The sequence below is a fragment of the Notolepis coatsorum genome (genome assembly GCF_963971535.1).
Source record: "Notolepis coatsorum genome assembly, chromosome: 18".
NCBI classification, from domain to species: Eukaryota; Metazoa; Chordata; class Actinopteri; order Aulopiformes; family Paralepididae; genus Notolepis; species Notolepis coatsorum.
The window spans coordinates 62,950,625-62,967,814 of NC_140182.1; positions in this window are offsets into that span (position 1 = coordinate 62,950,625).

Consider the following 17,190-nt stretch of genomic DNA (forward strand, 5'->3'; position numbering starts at 1 on the left):
GCCACTGTCGCCCAGTACCCAGCACTCCTCTAAGCTGTGTAATAACTGTGTAATTACTCCTCCCCGAGTTACAACACAGGGTTACACCTTTTCTGATGCAGGGTTCCGGTTTTTCACTAACATGATGATATAGGGGGCGACAGGAGGTAGAGCGGTCGTCTGGTAGTCAGAAGGTTCCCGGTTCGATTCCCGCTCCACTTAACCCCTAAATGCTCCCCATGAGCAGGTTGGCAACGATTACTATTATTATTATTATTATTATTATTATTATTATTATTATTATTATTATTATTATTATTATTATTATTATTATTATTATTATTATTATTTTTATTATTATTATTATTATTATTATTATTATTATTATTATTATTATTATTATTATTATTATTATTATTATTATTATTATTATTATTATTATTATTATTATTATTATTATTATCATTATTAATATTATTATTGTTGGGGGGGGGGGGTGATAGTGGCTCAGGAGGTAGAGGAGCGCCTGGTAGTCGGAAGGTTCCCGGTTTGATTCCCACTCCTCCTGGGCAGCGTGTCGAAGTGTCCTTGAGCAAGACACTTAACCCCTAATTGCTCCCCATGAGCAGGTTGGCATGCACCTTGCATGGTCGCCTCTGCTGTCAGTGTGTGAATGTGTGAGTGAATGGGTAAAATGTGAGGAACAAATTGTAAAGCGCTTTGGATAAAAGCACTATATAAATGCAATCATTTACCATTTACGCTGAAATGTGTAATCATCACAGAGGCTAACACAACCACTGCTTAGAATCATTCCAAACGTTCACTATTTCTGTTTCTACAATGACATTACATTTGGCCCATAATAACAAAGCCAATTGTCTCATACTCTACAGATTCAAAAGTGTCACTTCACAATATCCGTTTATTCTCCCCAAGTGAATCTACGCCGTCGCACGTTGTTATCGCGAGGAACTTTGACGCTCAAGAGGTGAAGTGAAGCGTGAGTGTGTTTTTTTTCTTTTTTTTTTTTTTTTTGTTACGTCGACGCTTCTAGGGTGGCATAAAAAGAGAACGTCGGCAGCCTCTCCGCGCGGCTTACAATAGAATGATAGACTATAGGCGTTTAATTTAGTCCACCGCTGTCCTCGTTGCAAGTGCCTCATTGCACTCACCCGTAGCAATGGAATCCCATTTTCAGCACCCGGACAGCTCCTAATCGTGAACGTATTATTATTATTATTTGGCACGTGGAGTCCCGTTTTCAGCACCAGGACAGATCCTAATCGTGAACCTATTATTATTATTATTTGGCACGTGGAGTCCCGTTTTCAGCACCAGGACAGATCCTAATCGTGAACCTATTATTATTATTATTATTATTATTATTATTATTTGGCACGTGGAGTCCCGTTTTCAGCACCTGGACAGATCCTAATCGTGAACCATTATTATTATTGGGCACATGGAGTCCCTGGTGTGACTGTGGGGGAAGCCCTGAGAGCGGTATATATGCCATCGTTCCTTTCAAAGATGTCGTTATCTTTATATTTCACGTGATTTCACGTCTTGTTGAATGATGGTGCTTTTAGTCCGGAGTAGGTGTTCTCGTTGTGCACTGTATTATTATGCGATTAAGCGATACGGGCGTTTGTCATCAACCCCAAATGTAAGGAGCATCGCAGCCTACTCACAGCGAGATCCGAGCTTCGCTCATACTGATCATCATCGACGAGGGAGATATTACCATCATCACTGCGAGGGCAACGGAGTCACGACCACACTCTCCACAATGTAGAACACAAAAAAGGTAGGTGTGCTTTGCCAGAGCTTGACGGTGATCAGTTTTACACATTCCGTCTCTATAGGCTTTTGGCTTTTAATTCCCATCTGAGGTCTGTCATTACTTAGTGCATGCCATGAGGCCCATGAATGTAATCTTTAAAGCTCAAAATTGTTTCAATAATCAATGTTTGCCAAACTGTACTGGATAGGGTAATTTTAAACAGGAACAAGAGAAGACATTTAAGAGATACATTTAAACCTATTATTGACAGAAATATGAACAACAGCAGCATGACTGTTTTTGGAGTTGGTGTAAACAGATTGATAACGCATGTCGGTTATTGATTAAAGGGACTGGAGTGAGAGAGACATGTCACTATGGGCTGTGTGATAAAAATAGATAAAAATAGAGATAGACCCTGCGATATCGTTGCCATACGGTGTTGAAATGACCGTAGACCCAACGCACGAGTTGCTGATAGTAAAACGTAATCTTTTAACGCTGTGATTGACTCAAGTCGAGACACACCGTGCGTGCCGTGTGGAGCACACGCCAGTCTCCTATATAGGCCTAAATGTGCCAAACGACTGTGTTCATCTGAACCCTTCTTCACACGCCACCGATTGTATAAGTACGTTGGTCCTGTAGGTCACTTGTGTATCCGTGGGCAGTGGGCACAGTGCTGCTATACCTTGGCTTGAGGCATTGCAGTGCCAGTGATGCAACATCACTCCTAGCCCTTGAGTGGCCTGGATTGATTCATCTTGAGTGGCATTTAATCTGCTGTGCTATACCACATCACTCTGCTATGGATGTGCTGTGGCTGTGAACACTGACTCCTCACCTCACAGCGTCTGAAGCCCCCCCCCCCCCTTGTCTCTGTCACCCACACTATATACCCCCGACTCCACGCAATATACCGTGGAAGTCACGTGGCCACTGTAGCCTTGAGATGATTGAAGCATGGGGTAGGTGACAGTGTGTGTGTGTGTGTGTGTGTGTGTGTGTGTGTGTGTGTGTGTGTGTGTGTGTGTGTGTGTGTGTGTGTGTGTGTGTGTGTGTGTGTGTGTGTAAATGAACCGCGCAGGTGTAGAATCATTTGCAATGCGATTGCCGTTGCCGGCGTCCTCTGATCTCTGAGAGGTGGAGCACTTCAGCGAGTTAGTTTGCCACATTGGGAATGGGATTCGCTCGTGTGATTGTATAATAATGAAAGATAGAGACCGCAGACTAGGCTATGTCACCGTGATCATAACCTACCAATGCATGTTGAATGGAGCATAATAGTCTCACGCGTGGACTCTGCTTTGCATTCTTATCTAATATATTTGGGTGCTTGTGCTTTTGTACACTTTTTCTTGTGTGATTGTAGACCTTTCGGTTGAAATCAGAGAGTTACGTTGTTTGTAATGTTCATCTCTGATCATCTCATATCTGCTCCCTGTGAAGCAGCTGGAGGGAACTTGTCACCGAATAGGCTAGTACATGAATGGCTCTCTATCCCGCGGCACAAAGACCTTGCATCCAGCAATTGCTATGCAAGAGGTGTGATGTTCCTCAGTCCCTGAGTCACACAAAGGCGCACATAGTGGAGATTCTATTTAATATCCATAACAATCTAAGTGTTTAATGGTAAAGTGGTTGAGTGTAGCCGAATTACAAACATTTACACAAGTATTTATAGAAAATGTAAGACTGCATATACATGTTATATATGCATGTAGTAATATACTTTTGTACTCCTATTATTCCTAATATGTTAGGTTCCTCTTATAGCAAAATTATTATGTTTCTTTTCACTTCTCCATAGGTATGGTAGGAGCCAAGTCTCTACTGCGGTGACGTTACAATTCACAAACGGGGTTATTCAGCGTGGTCGTCTATACTCACAGCGACATGAGCAACCCCCAGTAAGTATACCACCAATCGGAATTCATTCATTCCGAGTGAGTGAGTGTGTGAAATCTGAAATCTCCATGTACGAACACACACAGGCTTTGTGGCGGCCCACTCGAGGGCGGTAGGGTGTGATCACGAGAACGGCACCTGCAACCCCCCCCCCCCCCTTTGGCCTCAGCCAAAGAGCATCGTCTCCAGCCTCTCCACTGGCGTCTCTTAGCATTCAGGGGGGATGTTCACTTGTCATCTTCTCTTATTAATAATTACTCTTTGTGTGGTCCCCCAGACAGGCTCTGCATCCCGGTGCCAAGGGAAGACGAGGGAAGAGAGGGGGGAGAAGGAGAGAAGGAGGAAGGGAACAGGGAATAAAATTGAATGGAGTGGAGAGGAGGAGGGGAGGGGGGTGGGGGTGCAGAATGGGTTCAATCAGCTGCATCTTCTGGTTAAAGGGGCAGTTCACTGTTGCGGGGAGAGGTCTCTTAGCTGGACTCGTACCGGACTCAGATGGTGGACTGATACGTGTGATGGTAGATCACACGGTCCGTAGATCACCAGTCCTTCTGGAAAGAACACATTGTGGCAAAACATAATATAACCGGATAACATATAGTGTGTATTGCTGTGTGGTTACAGTGTTATGGTCCTTTTGGAGGGAAACATACAGTATATAATATAATGTGTTGTTGTTGTTGTTGTTGTTATTGTTGTTGTTGTTGTTGTTGTTGTTGTCGTCGTCTGTCTGGTGACAGTCGTATTGCTGTAAATAATTGTGTTGAAACATATAACCAGATAACTCGTATGTATAGAAGGGCTTTATAAGGGCTTGAACTGATGCTGTCAGTCTCCGGCCACTTCCTGGTGCAATGGCAGATGGGAAACCCTCATGCAGAGGAGAACGTCTGTGGAGCTATTTTCACCATTGCTCTTTTAGACTGAATGCTGCTGTAATTCCCATCTCTCTCTCTCGCTCTCTCTCTCTCTGTCTCTCTCTCTATCTCCCGATCTCTCTCTCTCGATCTCTCGCTCTGTCTGTCTGTCTGTCTGTCTGTCTGTCTGTCTGTCTGTCTGTCTGTCTGTCTGTCTGTCTGTCTGTCTGTCTGTCTGTCTGTCTGTCTGTCTGTCTGCCTGTCTGTCTGTCTGTCTGTCTGTCTGTCTGTCTGTCTGTCTGTCTGTCTGTCTGTGTATTTGTATTTGTGTCTGTCTGTCTGCCTGTCTGTCTGTCTGTCTGTCTGTCTGTCTGTCTGTCTGTCTGTCTGTCTGTCTGTCTGTCTGTCTGTCTGTCTGTCTGTCTGTCTGTCTGTGTATTTGTATTTGTGTCTGTCTGTCTGTCTGTCTGTCTGTCTGTCTGTCTGTCTGTCTGTCTGTCTGTCTGTCTGTCTGTCTGTCTGTCTGTCTGTCTGTCTGTCTGCCTGTCTGCCTGTCTGTCTGTCTCTCTCTGTTTCTCTCTGTCTCTCACTCTCTTTCTCTCTCTCCCTCTCTCTCTCTCTGTCTCTCTCCCCCCCCCTTGCTCTCTCTGTCCCTCTCTCTTTCTCCCCCCCCTCTCTCTCTGTAGTGTATCCCTCTCTAGCTCACAGGGGACAGCGGGAGACAGGATAGGGTGTGTGTGTGTGTGGGGGGGGGGGGGGGGGGGGGGGTAATCAGATGCTCTGAAATATAAAACACTGTTGTCAACAGGATTATTTTTCTAGTGTGCTTCAGTTCAGAATTTTATTGGAACTTTTTAAGATCCTCCTGCGTCTTCGGTGCAGGCGGGCGTTTGCATTCAGCAACACGCAATGTTGATGTTAAAAAAACATTAACCCATTCTCTGCCATGCTTATATCCATCGCTGTTTGATCTCTGCCAGCACTGTAAGTCTATGGAGATGTTCACCTTTTTTGCAGGGCTATAACTTTTTAAATTGTATTGCTAAATTGACATTACTATGGCCCATTCAACATCGATTATCTATCGTTCAGGATGTAGGAACGTTTTACTTTTTCATTCACACATTCATACGAAAATACCGTCTAGAGTATAAATATGTTTTTATCGTTTTCTGCAGTATTTCCCAGAATGTGAAATATAGGCACAAATGCATATATTTAATTAGATCATCAAATGCAGTTTGATACCGATCGATGCTATATTAAAAATTTCAACTGTGCACTGTTACGACCCTGGCTCAAAGGGACGCAACCTATGTGCAAACAGACACCAAAACCTGTGTTTAAACCAAAAGACTACTCTAACAATGAATACTGGTACAAACTAAAGAACAAAGAATGGTGGAACGTGAAAAGTCTCTGTTTCCACACTCTCCTCTAGCCACAGTCAGGCTGCATGTGTGACTGAGGGACTGGCTTTAAGCTGCTAGGCATGTATCCAATCAGCAGCAATCAGCTAATTAGCAGCCCTCACCTGCATGCACAGTGACACAGGAGTGATCAAGCTCATGGTACATAACACCTCCCCCACCAAAATGGTTGCCCAAGAGGCAACCACTACACATCAAACTCGTAAACAAAAAATATTGTGACCCATTAGTTGTCAGGTCCACTACCACAACAGCGATAACGGGCCGGCCCCTGTCGAACACGACCATCAACCGTGTCGCATGCTCCCCACTGTGGAACATTCGCCAATGCTGTGTAAAACAAAAAACAACGCTGTCCCGACTCTCTGGCAAGCTAGACCTCACAAAAGGTTCCTCCACTGCGGTATATGGCTGGAGTGGGGCAGGCTCCTCCTCCACTGAGGCGTAAGACTTAGGACCCCATCGACAAACCAAGACCTTATCACATATGAGCTCCATTTCAACAGGCCCCTCCACCGATACCGACCTGTCAAAAATAGACTGCAAACCAAAATCAATATGAGAGCTAAGCTCACTGCGCTCAACAGGACAGAACACAGAAAAACAAAAACCATAGATCTCTGATACCACCACAGCGCCCATATCCATCCCACCTGGCACTGGTAGTTCAGGATACTGCAAACCGTGAACATCCAGAGTAGGATGCACCTTTGCATGAGGTCACACTCAACTCTCCCTTAGTATCAGGCAATATTGTTGTGGGGGTATGTTCTCACATCCCCATAAGAGGGGTGTCCTTCATTCTAGGGAATGATTTGGCTGGTGACAAAGTGCTGGCTACTCCAGTTGTAACTCCCACTCCTGTGGTTTCTGAGGTCCCTGATGAGCTGACACAGAAACATCCAGGAGTGTTCCCTGTGTGTGCTGTGACACGGGCAATACCAGAGGACAAAAGTGATGTTGTTGATACTTCGACTTGTGACATTACACTTCTAAGGTCGCTTTCACATATAGTTTTGGTGGACTCGGTGCGGTTCTGGTGGTGAAGTTGCAACATTGTTGCATTTTTCATTTGGTTCGCCTGCGTTCACATAGCAATTTGTCAAGCGCACCGAACTTTCTGAACAATGTCACGCGGTCGAAAATGGCGCTCGTCTATTGGATAATAGAGAGTGGAAAAATGTGTGTGTGTGGCTGCGAGCCTGTGTGTGCGCGCGAGCGTGTGTGTGTCTGTGTGTGTGGACTGCGAGCCCTCCAGATCAGCGGAGGCGGAGTTTTTTATTTTGACGTGACATTGATCCATTGTTCTATTGAAGCCCATTACCACCATCCTCTCGCTAAACAACTTGTACACCGCATGCCCACAAGTAGCTGTTTTATTTGGTCTTCTGCCCATATGTGTACAGTGTGCTTGTTTTGCAGTGAATGCCGCGCGCCTCGGTAATAATATAATAAGCTGCGTCTTTTCTTCCTTCTCCCCAAGATGCACAGTTAGATATATAGATAGATAGATAGATAGATAGATATATAGATAGATAGATAGATAGATAGATAGATAGATAGATAGATAGATAGATAGATAGATAGATAGATAGATAGATAGATAGATAGATAGATAGAGAGATAGAGAGATAGATGCAGTGTGCTTGTTTTGCAGTGAATGCCGCGCTCAGTGGTAATAATAATAAGCACTTCCTATATTTGGTCCGCGTTTGGTCCGATGAAGCGAACTGAGACCTATGTTTTTTGTCGGACCAGAGTTTGTGTGTTTGGTCCGCGGACCGAGTTCGACGCGCATTCACACAAACCCGAAAAACCGGACTATCGAATTCTGGTCCAATAGTCCGGACCAAACAGCCCCTGTGTGAAAGCGACCTTAGTGACACATTCTTTGTTGAATTGAAAAGTGAACCTGTTGAGAATTTTGGAAAGCACACTGTGGATGTACCTCTGCATAATGATTCTCTTGATTGTGCCTTTGTGTCAGGCCCGGTGGTGAAACCAAAGTTGACATGCGTGCCGGATATGCATGTGGCAGGAGATGATCAGGCAGCGCAGTGTCTCAAGGTCTTCCCAGCCTGTACGGTGGCTGAGGCCACGAACGAATTGAATAAACTGGCTGTAGGCCCTCTGTGCAGATGGTCGGCACCGGCGTCCTGAAAATGACCCTATAGGAACAATAGTGGTTGGCATGTGCCTTTATATGTGGAGAGGCCTGGCTCCTTCTCCATGCCTTGCATGGAGCTGTTTGTACATTTCCTTCTATTCAACCATGGCCGGCCTGTGGGTCTGTTGGGCCCTAGAGACGATACTGAAAATGCCCCCCCCTCCCCCCTCGTAGTAAAAAAATTATAATCGCCATGCCCGAGAGAAACACTGTAACTGGTGAAATTGATTCACCAGGCTACATTCAATCATCTTTGCAGACACCTCATTTCACCAGTCAGTGTTTCTCTCGCACGTTGAGCACTCATGGTATTATATATATACAACATTTAATTTTTTACTATGAGTGGGCCCCCCCCCCCTTTCGGGGCCCTAGGCGACCGCCTGTATGGCCTGTAGGACGGGCCGGCCCTGCATTCAGCACACAAAGAGAGAGTGTACACCCCGAGGAGCCCAGTGGCTTTGAAACAGGTCAGCTAACATTTACTGTAACTAACCTCTGCCTGTCACGTGATCCAGCGCCTCGCTCTTATTCCTCCTCAGTGTAATGAATGCCTCTCTCCCTCCACCCCATTAGAATAAGATCTACTGATTAGCAGGCCATCGATGAATCCACTGTGTTCCATCCATGCATAATAATATACAGTACTTATATTTGATATTCCAAATTCTTTGTTTTTCAGTATTTGACTCACAAATTTGACGTTACAATACCCCCACAGAGGAATTCTGATGACTGGGTTGCACGGTATGCATAATGTTATGCATTCATGTTTTGATGCCAGATATAATCAGGGAAGCTGACAAACTAAAGTCGTTTTGCCGTTGGTGTGGTGGCCTTTGGCACAGTCTTCTGAAAGCTAAGCACCACATTTATAGTTCAGCTCCATTTCCTGCATTGAACAGTAGGTAAAAACTGTGTGGTTATTTCAACATATAACAGACCTAGTGGCTTGATTATTATTATTAATAATAATAATAATAACTAATAATAACAATGCTAATAATAACAACAATAATAATAATAATAACAACAATGATAATAATAACAGCAATAATAATAATAATAATAATAATAATAATAATAATAATAATAATAATAATAATAATAATAATAATAATAATAATAATAATAATAATAATAATAATAATAATAACAATAGTATTTAAAATAATAATAATAAGAAGAAGAATGGTACTAACAATAAAGTAGTATTACGATTACTATTATTATTATTCTTGTTGGGGGGCGACAGTGGCTCAGGAGGTAGAGCGGTCGTCTGGTAGATTCCCGGTTAGATTCCCACTCCTCCCAGGCAGCGTGTAGAAGTGTCCTTGAGCAAGACACTTAACCCCTAACTGATCCCGATGTGCAGGTTGGCACCTTGCATGTTTGCCTCTGACGTCGGTGTGTGAATGTGTGAGTGAATGGGTGAATGTGAGAAACAAAATTGCAAGTGCTTTGCGCTATATAAGTGCACGATTTACCATTTGTTGTTGTTGTTGTTTCTGTTGTTTACAGTTCATTGTGATTTGTCTGTCTACAAGTCTGTTTTCCAATACTGTAGGCTATGACATCCTTCCCTAAGATGATACATTCGTTTATTATCACCTTTGTTTACAGTGGTGCTCTGGGCCTGTCCCCAGCTGAGGTGTTGTGATGACTTGTTAGTGTTGTGATGACTTGTTGTTAGTGTTGTGATGACTTGTTAGTGTTGTGATGACTTGTTGTTAGTGTTGTGATGTCTTGTTGTTAGTGTTGTGATGACTTGTTGTTAGTGTTGTGATGACTTGTTAGTGTTGTGATGTCTTGTTGTTAGTATTGTGATGACTTGTTGTTAGTGTTGTGATGACTAGTTGTTAGTGTTGTGATGACTTGTTGGTGTTGTGATGACTTGTTGTTAGTGTTGTGATGACTTGTTGTTAGTGTTGTGATGACTTGTTGTTAGTGTTGTGATCACTTGTTAGTGTTGTGATGACTTGTTGTTAGTGTTGTGATGACTTGTTGTTGTTGTAATGACTTGTTGTTAGTGTTGTGATCACTTGTTAGTGTTGTGATGACTTGTTGTTAGTGTTGTGATGACTTGTTTTTAGTGTTGTGATCACTTGTTAGTGTTGTGATCACTTGTTGTTAGTGTTGTGATGACTTGTTGTTAGTGTTGTGATGACTTGTTAGTGTTGTGATGACTTGTTAGTGTTGTGATGACTTGTTGGTGTTGTGATGACTTGTTGGTGTTGTGATGACTTGTTGTTAGTGTTGTGATGACTTGTTGTTGGTGTTGTGATGACTTGTTATTAGTGTTGTGATGACTTGGTGTTAGTGTTGTGATGACTTGTTAGTGTTGTGATGACTTGTTGTTAGTGTTGTGATGAATTGTTGTTGTTGTAATGACTTGTTGTTAGTGTTGTGATCACTTGTTAGTGTTGTGATGACTTGTTGTTAGTGTTGTGATGACTTGTTTTTAGTGTTGTGATCACTTGTTAGTGTTGTGATCACTTGTTGTTAGTGTTGTGATGACTTGTTGTTAGTGTTGTGATGACTTGTTAGTGTTGTGATGACTTGTTAGTGTTGTGATGACTTGTTGGTGTTGTGATGACTTGTTGGTGTTGTGATGACTTGTTGTTAGTGTTGTGATGACTTGTTGTTGGTGTTGTGATGACTTGTTATTAGTGTTGTGATGACTTGGTGTTAGTGTTGTGATGACTTGTTAGTGTTGTGATGACTTGTTGTTAGTGTTGTGATGAATTGTTGTTAGTGTTGTGATGACTTGTTAGTGTTGTGATGACTTGTTGTTAGTGTTGTGATCACTTGTTAGTGTTGTGATGACTTGTTGTTAGTGTTGTGATCACTTGTTAGTGTTGTGATGACTTGTTGTTAGTGTTGTGATGACTTGTTGTTAGTGTTGTGATGACTTGTTATTAGTGGTGTGATGACTTGTTAGTGTTGTGATGACTTGTTGGTGTTGTGATGACTTGTTGTTAGTGTTGTGATGACTTGGTGTTAGTGTTGTGATGACTTGTTAGTGTTGTGATGACTTGTTGTTAGTGTTGTGATGACTTGTTGTTAGTGTTGTGATGACTTGTTGTTAGTGTTGTGATGACTTGTTAGTGTTGTGATGACTTGTTGTTAGTGTTGTGATGACTTGTTAGTGTTGTGATGACTTGTTGTTAGTGTTGTGATGACTTGTTAGTGTTGTGATGACTTGTTGTTAGTGTTGTGATGACTTGTTGTTGTTGTAATGACTTGTTGTTAGTGTTGTGATCACTTGTTAGTGTTGTGATGACTTGTTGTTAGTGTTGTGATGACTTGTTTTTAGTGTTGTGATCACTTGTTAGTGTTGTGATCACTTGTTGTTAGTGTTGTGATGACTTGTTGTTAGTGTTGTGATGACTTGTTAGTGTTGTGATGACTTGTTAGTGTTGTGATGACTTGTTGGTGTTGTGATGACTTGTTGGTGTTGTGATGACTTGTTGTTAGTGTTGTGATGACTTGTTGTTGGTGTTGTGATGACTTGTTATTAGTGTTGTGATGACTTGGTGTTAGTGTTGTGATGACTTGTTAGTGTTGTGATGACTTGTTGTTAGTGTTGTGATGAATTGTTGTTGTTGTAATGACTTGTTGTTAGTGTTGTGATCACTTGTTAGTGTTGTGATGACTTGTTGTTAGTGTTGTGATGACTTGTTTTTAGTGTTGTGATCACTTGTTAGTGTTGTGATCACTTGTTGTTAGTGTTGTGATGACTTGTTGTTAGTGTTGTGATGACTTGTTAGTGTTGTGATGACTTGTTAGTGTTGTGATGACTTGTTGGTGTTGTGATGACTTGTTGGTGTTGTGATGACTTGTTGTTAGTGTTGTGATGACTTGTTGTTGGTGTTGTGATGACTTGTTATTAGTGTTGTGATGACTTGGTGTTAGTGTTGTGATGACTTGTTAGTGTTGTGATGACTTGTTGTTAGTGTTGTGATGAATTGTTGTTAGTGTTGTGATGACTTGTTAGTGTTGTGATGACTTGTTGTTAGTGTTGTGATCACTTGTTAGTGTTGTGATGACTTGTTGTTAGTGTTGTGATGACTTGTTGTTAGTGTTGTGATCACTTGTTAGTGTTGTGATGACTTGTTGTTAGTGTTGTGATGACTTGTTGTTAGTGTTGTGATGACTTGTTATTAGTGGTGTGATGACTTGTTAGTGTTGTGATGACTTGTTGGTGTTGTGATGACTTGTTGTTAGTGTTGTGATGACTTGGTGTTAGTGTTGTGATGACTTGTTAGTGTTGTGATGACTTGTTGTTAGTGTTGTGATGACTTGTTGTTAGTGTTGTGATGACTTGTTGTTAGTGTTGTGATGACTTGTTAGTGTTGTGATGACTTGTTGTTAGTGTTGTGATGACTTGTTAGTGTTGTGATGACTTGTTGTTAGTGTTGTGATGACTTGTTAGTGTTGTGATGACTTGTTGTTAGTGTTGTGATGACTTGTTGTTAGTGTTGTGATGACTTGTTAGTGTTGTGATGACTTGTTGTTAGTGTTGTGATGACTTGTTGTTAGTGTTGTGATGACTTGTTGTTAGTGTTGTGATGACTTGTTAGTGTTGTGATGACTTGTTAGTGTTGTGATGACTTGTTGTTAGTGTTGTGATGACTTGTTAGTGTTGTGATGACTTGTTGTTAGTGTTGTGATGACTTGTTAGTGTTGTGATGACTTGTTAGTGTTGTGATGACTTGTTGTTAGTGTTGTGATGACTTGTTGTTAGTGTTGTGATGACTTGTTAGTGTTGTGATGACTTGTTGTTAGTGTTGTGATGACTTGTTGGTGTTGTGATGACTTGTTGTTAGTGTTGTGATGACTTGTTGTTAGTGTTGTGATGACTTGTTGGTGTTGTGATGACTTTTTGTTAGTGTTGTGATGACTTGTTAGTGTTGTGATGACTTGTTAGTGTTGTGATGACTTGTTGTTAGTGTTGTGATGACTTGTTGTTATTGTTGTGATGACTTGTTAGTGTTGTGATGACTTGTTGTTAGTGTTGTGATGACTTGTTGGTGTTGTGATGACTTGTTGTTAGTGTTGTGATGACTTGTTGTTAGTGTTGTGATGACTTGTTGTTAGTGTTGTGATGACTTGGTGTTAGTGTTGTGATGACTTGTTGTTAGTGTTGTGATCACTTGTTAGTGTTGTGATGACTTGTTGTTAGTGTTGTGATGACTTGTTAGTGTTGTGATCACTTGTTAGTGTTGTGATGACTTGTTGTTAGTGTTGTGATGACTTGTTGTTAGTGTTGTGATGACTTGTTAGTGTTGTGATGACTTGTTGGTGTTGTGATGACTTGTTGTTAGTGTTGTGATGACTTGGTGTTAGTGTTGTGATGACTTGTTAGTGTTGTGATGACTTGTTGTTAGTGTTGTGATGACTTGTTGTTAGTGTTGTGATGACTTGTTGTTAGTGTTGTGATGACTTGTTAGTGTTGTGATGACTTGTTGTTAGTGTTGTGATGACTTGTTGTTAGTGTTGTGATGACTTGTTAGTGTTGTGATGTCTTGTTGTTAGTGTTGTGATGACTTGTTAGTGTTGTGATGACTTGTTGTTAGTGTTGTGATGACTTGTTAGTATTGTGATGACTTGTTGTTAGTGTTCTGATGACTTGTTGTTAGTGTTGTGATGACTTGTTGTTAGTGTTGTGATGACTTGTTGGTGTTGTGATGACTTGTTGTTAGTGTTGTGATGAATTGTTGTTAGTGTTGTGATGACTTGTTGTTAGTGTTGTGATGACTTGTTGGTGTTGTGATGACTTGTTGTTAGTGTTGTGATGACTTGTTGTTAGTGTTGTGATGACTTGGTGTTAGTGTTGTGATGACTTGTTGTTAGTGTTGTAATGACTTGTTATTAGTATTGTGATGACTTGTTAGTGTTGTGATGACTTGTTAGTGTTGTGATGACTTGTTGTTAGTGTTGTGATGACTTGTTAGTGTTGTGATGACTTGTTGTTAGTGTTGTGATGACTTGTTAGTGTTGTGATGACTTGTTGTTAGTGTTGTGATGACTTGTTGTTAGTGTTGTGATGACTTGTTAGTGTTGTGATGACTTGTTAGTGTTGTGATGACTTGTTGTTAGTGTTGTGATGACTTGTTGTTAGTGTTGTGATGACTTGTTGTTAGTGTTGTGATGACTTGTTAGTGTTGTGATGACTTGTTGTTAGTGTTGTGATGAATTGTTGGTGTTGTGATGACTTGTTGTTAGTGTTGTGATGACTTGTTAGTGTTGTGATGACTTGTTGTTAGTGTTGTGATCACTTGTTAGTGTTGTGATGACTTGTTGTTAGTGCTGTGATGACTTGTTGTTAGTGTTGTGATGACTTGTTAGTGTTGTGATTACTTGTTGGTGTTGTGATGACTTGTTGTTAGTGTTGTGATGACTTGTTAGTGTTGTGATGACTTGTTGGTGTTGTGATGACTTGTTAGTGTTGTGATGACTTGTTGTTAGTGTTGTGATGACTTGTTGTTAGTGTTGTGATGACTTGTTAGTGTTGTGATGACTTGTTAGTGTTGTGATGACTTGTTGGTGTTGTGATGACTTGTTGTTAGTGTTGTGATGACTTGGTGTTAGTGTTGTGATGACTTGTTAGTGTTGTGATGACTTGTTGTTAGTGTTGTGATGACTTGCTGTTAGTGTTGTGATGACTTGTTAGTGTTGTGATGACTTGTTGTTAGTGTTGTGATGACTTGTTAGTGTTGTGATGACTTGTTGTTAGTGTTGTGATGACTTGTTAGTGTTGTGATGACTTGTTGTTAGTGTTGTGATGACTTGTTAGTGTTGTGATGACTTGTTGTTAGTGTTGTGATGACTTGTTAGTGTTGTGATGACTTGTTGTTAGTGTTGTGATGACTTGTTAGTGTTGTGATGACTTGTTGTTAGTGTTGTGATGACTTGTTGTTAGTGTTGTGATGACTTGTTAGTGTTGTGATGACTTGTTAGTGTTGTGATGACTTGTTGTTAGTGATGTGATGACTTGTTGTTAGTGTTGTGATGACTTGTTAGTGTTGTGATGACTTGTTGTTAGTGTTGTGATGACTTGTTAGTGTTGTGATGACTTGTTGTTTGTGTTGTGATGACTTGTTGGTGTTGTGATGACTTGTTGTTAGTGTTGTGATCACTTGTTAGTGTTGTGATGACTTGTTGTTAGTGTTGTGATGACTTGTTGTTAGTGTTGTGATGACTTGTTGTTAGTGTTGTGATCACTTGTTAGTGTTGTGATGACTTGTTGTTAGTGTTGTGATGACTTGTTGTTAGTGTTGTGATGACTTGTTAGTGTTGTGATGACTTGTTGTTAGTGTTGTGATGACTTGTTGTTAGTGTTGTGATGACTTGTTGTTAGTGTTGTGATGACTTGTTGGTGTTGTGATGATTGTTGTTAGTGTTGTGATGACTTGTTGTTAGTGTTGTGATGACTTGTTGTTAGTGTTGTGATGACTTGTTGTTAGTGTTGTGATGACTTGTTGGTGTTGTGATGACTTGTTGTTAGTGTTGTGATGACTTGTTGTTAGTGTTGTGATGACTTGTTGTTAGTGTTGTGATGACTTGGTGTTAGTGTTGTGATGACTTGTTGTTAGTGTTGTAATGACTTGTTATTAGTATTGTGATGACTTGTTAGTGTTGTGATGACTTGTTAGTGTTGTGATGACTTGTTGTTAGTGTTGTGATGACTTGTTAGTGTTGTGTCGACTTGTTGTTAGTGTTGTGATGACTTGTTAGTGTTGTGATGACTTGTTGTTAGTGTTGTGATGACTTGTTGTTAGTGTTGTGATGACTTGTTAGTGTTGTGATGACTTGTTGTTAGTGTTGTGATGAATTGTTGGTGTTGTGATGACTTGTTGTTAGTGTTGTGATGACTTGTTAGTGTTGTGATGACTTGTTGTTAGTGTTGTTATGACTTGTTGTTAGTGTTGTGATCACTTGTTAGTGTTGTGATGACTTGTTGTTAGTGCTGTGATGACTTGTTGTTAGTGTTGTGATGACTTGTTAGTGTTGTGATGACTTGTTAGTGTTGTGATGACTTGTTGGTGTTGTGATGACTTGTTGTTAGTGTTGTGATGACTTGTTAGTGTTGTGATGACTTGTTAGTGTTGTGATGACTTGTTGGTGTTGTGATGACTTGTTAGTGTTGTGATGACTTGTTGTTAGTGTTGTGATGACTTGTTAGTGTTGTGATGACTTGTTGTTAGTGTTGTGATGACTTGTTAGTGTTGTGATGACTTGTTAGTGTTGTGATGACTTGTTGGTGTTGTGATGACTTGTTGTTAGTGTTGTGATGACTTGGTGTTAGTGTTGTGATGACTTGTTACTGTTGTGATGACTTGTTGTTAGTGTTGTGATGACTTGTTAGTGTTGTGATGACTTGTTGTTAGTGTTGTGATGACTTGTTAGTGTTGTGATGACTTGTTGTTAGTGTTGTGATGACTTGTTAGTGTTGTGATGACTTGTTGTTAGTGTTGTGATGACTTGTTGTTAGTGTTGTGATGACTTGTTAGTGTTGTGATGACTTGTTGTTAGTGTTGTGATGACTTGTTGTTAGTGTTGTGATGACTTGTTAGTGTTGTGATGACTTGTTGTTAGTGTTGTGATGACTTGTTGGTGTTGTGATGACTTGTTGTTAGTGTTGTGATGACTTGTTGTTAGTGTTGTGATGACTTGTTGGTGTTGTGATGACTTTTTGTTAGTGTTGTGATGACTTGTTAGTGTTGTGATGACTTGTTAGTGTTGTGATGACTTGTTGTTAGTGTTGTGATGACTTGTTGTTATTGTTGTGATGACTTGATAGTGTTGTGATGACTTGTTGTTAGTGTTGTGATGACTTGTTGGTGTTGTGATGACTTGCTGTTAGTGTTGTGATGACTTGTTGTTAGTGTTGTGATGACTTGTTGTTAGTGTTGTGATGACTTGGTGTTAGTGTTGTGATGACTTGTTGTTAGTGTTGTGATCACTTGTTAGTGTTGTGATGACTTGTTGTTAGTGTTGTGATGACTTGTTAGTGTTGTGATCACTTGTTAGTGTTGTGATGACTTGTTGTTAGTGTTG